Source organism: Orycteropus afer, unplaced genomic scaffold (assembly GCF_000298275.1).
Source record: "Orycteropus afer afer isolate SDZICR_OR568_19922 unplaced genomic scaffold, OryAfe1.0 scaffold00502, whole genome shotgun sequence".
NCBI classification, from domain to species: Eukaryota; Metazoa; Chordata; class Mammalia; order Tubulidentata; family Orycteropodidae; genus Orycteropus; species Orycteropus afer.
Window position 1 is genome coordinate 1,683,847 of NW_006922089.1, and position 5,393 is coordinate 1,689,239.

Genomic DNA, 5,393 nt, shown 5'->3' on the forward strand with positions numbered 1-5,393 from the left:
GCTATGAGTCGGGGCCGACTCGACGGCAAACAACAGCAACACAACACATGTTTAGGCCACAACTTTTGGAGCTAACCCTTCACCCTCCTCCCCACCAGCATTACTAATTCAGGCAAGCAAGAAAATAAGTATCACATTAACCTCTAGATATTTTTATAATTTAAATTTCTGAAAATTAATCAAAACTTATGAACAATCAGAAATCAATCTGTTTGACCCATCCAGACGGTGACACAGCACTACACTATGAAGACAGACATAACACTATGAATCGGGGAAACCATGTGTGAGCGGGGAGACCTAACAGGTCTGTGGCCTCCCCTTCCTCCTTCATGACACCCAGGCCCAGCATGCCTCGGTGCCTCTGATGGGCCCCTCCCGTCATCATGCCCTCAGTACTGTGGTTCTGGGGCACGCCGCTCACTCATAACTTTCAGCTCTGCATGACAGATTTCATTTTCTGTCTGGGGAGAAAATATGGCAAGCTTTGTAACTTTGAGCCAACACCCAAGCGCCAGGCCATGAAGCAGCGGAGGAATCTGGCCTGTTCCTGCCTTCACAAGTCCACGGTGCGTGGAGAGATTGAGATGACAGCCACGAGTGTGATTACTACTGTTTTCAATATTTACAAGCCAAAACCAAAACCAAACCCACTGCCATCAAGTTGATTTTGACTCATAGCAACCCCCAATGGGTTTCTGAAGCAGGAAATCTTTACAGAAGTAGATTGCCTTGTCTTCCTTCCATGAAGCAGCTAGTGGGTTTGAACTGCCAATCTTCTGGTTACCAGTCAAATGGCTTAGGCACAACATGATAGTTACTACACACAACCTTAAAAGCTAAACCACAAAGCACTTGGACAACAGCAAGTAAGCAAGCCAAGAACCATTTGGTTCTCCCTTCAGAAAATTTTCCAAGAGACTAGAGAGAAGGTCTTACTCTATCAGTCAACTGGAGAGGCTTCCAGTCATGATCCCTTGGTCCTCGCCAGGCTGACCAACCTCAACATGTCTGCATCCTGAGAATATGTTCACTTGCTCACTCAGACACAAGGAATGACCAGAGTGTCCTAGAGGCTCCTGGCTGGGCTGCCATCACTCAAAATCTCACTTGGAAAAGCTGACACTCCAACCAATACACGCACATCCAACGAAAGGAGACCCAAGGCAGGATTAGGACGGGCCGCTACAAAGCTGTCCTTTTTACAAGTAAATCAAGTCCAATGAGACCGCCTCTACTTACTAGTTAGCAACATCAAGATAGCTGGAGAAAAGACTGAAGTTGTCAGGGATTTCATTTTACTTGGATCCACAATCAACACCCATGAAAGCAGCAGTCAGGAAATCAGATGTCGTATGGTACTGGGCAAATCGGCTGCAAAAGACCTCTTTAAAGTATTGAAAAGCAAAGATGTCACTTTGAAGACTAACATGTGCCTTATCCAAGCCCTGGTATTTTCAATCGCCTCATATGCATGTGAAAGCTGTACACTGAATAAGGAAGACCGAAGAAGAGCTGATGCCTCTGAATTGTGCTCTTGGTGAAGAATAATAAAAACACCATGGACTTCCAGAAGAACAAACAGATCCGTCCTGGAAGAAGCACAGCCAGAGTGCTCCTAAACAAAAAACAAACCCACTGCCGTCAAGTCGGATCTGACTCACAGTGACCCCTCCTTGGGTTGCCAAGGCAGTATCGCTACAGAAGTAGATTGCCCGACCTTCCTTCTGAGGAGTCGTTGGTGGGTTTGAACCGCCAGCCTTCAGGTTAGCAGTCAGATGCCTTAGGCATTACGCCACCAGAACTCCTAGAGTGCTCCTAGGAAGCGAGAACGGCCAGGTTTCGTCTCACCTACTCTGGTCACGTTGTCAGAAGGGACCATTCCTGGAGAAGGATGTCATGCCTGGTAAAGTGGAGGGTCAGCGAGAAAGGAGAGGGCCCTCAACGAGATGGACTGACACAGTGGCTACAACGATGGGCTCAGCAGATTGGGAGGCTGACGCAGGACCAGGCAGGGTTTCATTCTGTTGTGTATATAGGGTCGCTATGAGTCAGACTTGACTTGACAGCACCGAACAACAACTTACTATTTTGGAACCTCCTTTTTCCCCCAAAAAAAGAAAGATCCCAAGCTCGAATGTCACCTCCTACTTCACACCCTACCTGACCCCTTTGGTTAGAATTCATCCCTCTTCCTTCAGCACTTGGCTTATAGGAACCACACAGCACCTTCTATTTACTGAATGCTGGAAAGGACCTCGGTCCCAAGCCAGGTCCAGTGGGGAAGGGGAGACATCTCCTGTCCTAGGGAACACACCGTCTAGAAGGAAAGATGAAGCATGGGTACAGGTAACGGTACGAAGGACAGACAGTGGCAGATGCTGTAAGAAAGGGACACATTCAGGTGCTGGTGGAGGCAAGCTATGACCGGGGAGGCCGAGATGCCATCGTGCCGTGGAAGCGTCTGAGCCAAGCCGTGAAGGGCGGGCATGGCTTACACATGCAGAAACAGAACAAGAGAAGTCCAGGGAAAGAGAACAGCACAAACCAACCACGCAGCTCGTCAGTGATTCACAGAGTGGCACAGGAAACCACCCAGGGGAGCTGTTAAGGGGAAGGAATGATACTTCAGTTTGGTCAAGGAGTAAACGAATCACCTACAGCAGACTGTGAAGGAACATGAATGCTGTGCTGAAGAGCTCACGTCCGTGATCCTCAAGCTGCGGCTGAAACACCCCTTCCTTCCTCTTAGGGGCTCTGTCGGAAACCCTAGGGTGTGAAACAAATTATTGGGAACGTGGGAGTGTGTGCGTGTGTCTCATACACACACAAATACTGCAAAAAGGGCATGGAGGCGACATCTCCTAACTGTGGGAGGCTGCATGGGAGGCCGAAGGGGCCCGAAAATTACAGAACAGACAGCCGACACGATTCAAGTCGACATTCGTGGTCGGGACTAACTAACTGGCTATTTCCCCTCCCTTTTGCTTTCTTTTAAGTAAGTAGAATAGCCAGCCTCTGAGTTCTTCAGGTTTGTTACTTTCAATGATACATTCTTCCATGCATAACCCTCTCCCACCACTGGTTTCGGCTGAGGACTGTAACCTATGAAGCAAGACGATCCTGGAAAGATGACGCTACTCAGCTTCTACTAAGTCAGCTTTGCCCTGGGCTGTGCGGTGGAAACACAAGGGGACACTCACTCCTGCGACGGGTTTCTGGGACAACAGGGCAGACACACACACACACACACACACACACACACAAGTTCTGACCAAACCAGAAAGAGAAGAACAAAGCCATTCCTGGCCGTCCAAGGGATCGCCAAGCCCCTTCCCGTCCCCTGTGTAATTATGCTCACCCCTCTGCTGCGGGGTGACAGCCGTCTCAGAGAAACAAGTCTCTCTGCCTCCTTGGGGATCAACACACAATGAACTTTCTGCTTCCCACTTCAATCTGTTGTGATCTTCGTGACAGTGTGTAAGGACCTTGTTTTCCTCCAATACTGACCTCGTCTCACTTCACAAGAGGAAGACAGAATCACCATCAGCAGCCCAAGGCTGATTCCGATGAGGCCAGACATGCCACCACTCTCCAGCCTTTTACAAATTCTGATGCCAATCGTCCCTCCCACGGCATTCACTACTTCTTTGCTGGGTTCAATAATTTGTTGCAGTGGCCACACAGAGCTCACAAATACTCCCAATTATGGGGTTTATCAGGGAAGTAACAGGCTACAATTCCAAGTTCAAGAACATGCTCAGGATACAATTCTTTGATCAGAACAGTCTCTCCTCTGCTATGCCCTCAGACACGCCTCTCTGGCCCTTGGCCTGGCCTCTGCCCTGCTTGAGCAAATGTTACAAAGCTCTTTTAGCTCTGCCGATAGGTACGCCTAGGTGCACCCCACTCCACCAGCAAGCCCCCTGCCCAAAGGCACTCAGCTTTCTCGCTCCATGGGCCAGAAAGCCCACCACTCTGTCTCCTGGTTCCACTGCGGCCATCTCTCTGCCAGGGCAGCTCTCTCAACTGGGTGTCTCCCTACTGGGGCGTCTCTGCCAAGGAGGTCCAGTGCAGGGAGCTCGGGTCCAAGGACGCGCTCCACCTCGCCTCCAGCTCTTCTCTCTTGCTGGCAGTGAGAGCCCCCTCTGCCTCTAGAAAGGCTCATTCTGAGCCTGGCAGAGTGACAGAACTAAGCAGTCCCAACATCAGAGTTCTACACACCTTATTTGCATGGTCCCACCCAGTACTCCAGTGGGAGTTATAAAGACTGTGGCTGGAGAAGCCACACCGAGTAATTCACTACACCACACTCACTTGCAAGCAAGCCATTATGCCTTCCACCCTAGCCCAAACTGAGACTGCAGCTGTAGGGAACACTGTTACTCACTGGGTGTGCTCTTTCTCACGGGTGCTTTGGCAGAACCAGGTGGAAAGCCAACCCTTTAGATCTGTGACAACTCCGTACACCCCCATACGCCAGGCAAAGCCCTCTCATGGGAGGCTGCTAGTCCACGAGGGCAGAAGGGTTCAGCACTGGTCGGTGTTACGCGCCACGAATCAGCTCCAACTCATGGCGACCCTAACGCAACAAAACACCGCCCAGTCGTGTGCCAGCCGCACAATCCTCTGTGTCAGCCCATCTCGTTGAGGCTCTTCCTGCTTGTTGCTGACCCTCCACCTTACCAAGAATGACATCCTTCTCCAGGGACTGGTCCCCTGTGACCACGTGATCAAAGTAGGTGAGGTCAAGTCTGACCATTCTTGCTTCCAAGGAGCATTCCAACTGCAAGTGTTCCAGGACTGGTTGGTTTGTTTTTTGGGCAGTCCATGGTACTTTCAGTTTTCTCTGCCAATACCACAACTCAAAAATACAACTCTTCTTCACTCTTCCCTATTCACTGTCCAACTTTCACAAGCACGTGAGGCAACTGCAAACACCACGGCTTGCCTTAGGTGCACCGTAATTTATAAAGTGACCTCTTTCAGTAGCACGTGGGTCTAAAATAACACTCTCTTCATAAGGCTAGCTGAGTGTCAAAGGGTACCTACATCCAAAGCCAGGCCTGGAGGAGGCCAGAGAGGCACCTGGGGCCAACAATGACGTCGTGCAAATCAGGGTCGGTCCTGCTTCCTCCGGGCTCCTCGGCAGCTCTCCTGCCTCACACTCCCAGCCCTGCCCCCCTGTAACTTCTGGTACCTGCCTATGTCTGGGACGTATTTAAGCAAAAAGAAATGGGGCGATCAGGCCTGCAGACCTTCCCAGGCAGCTAGGACTGCCAGTCCAGGCCTCCGCCCGCCTTGGGAAGGCACGCCCCGCTGACGGAGGAGGGCCTTGGGAAGGCACGCCCCGCTGACGGAGGAGGGCCTTGGGAAGGCACGCCCCGCTGACG

The 5,393-nt window shown here is 50.9% G+C and overlaps 1 protein-coding gene across 1 annotated transcript in view; it reads right to left on the minus strand.

The window, feature by feature from the left end:
- The window catches only part of DGCR2 (DiGeorge syndrome critical region gene 2), a 113,965-nt gene that overhangs the window by 79,761 nt on the left and 28,811 nt on the right, over window positions 1–5,393 (minus strand). The window lies entirely within an intron of this gene.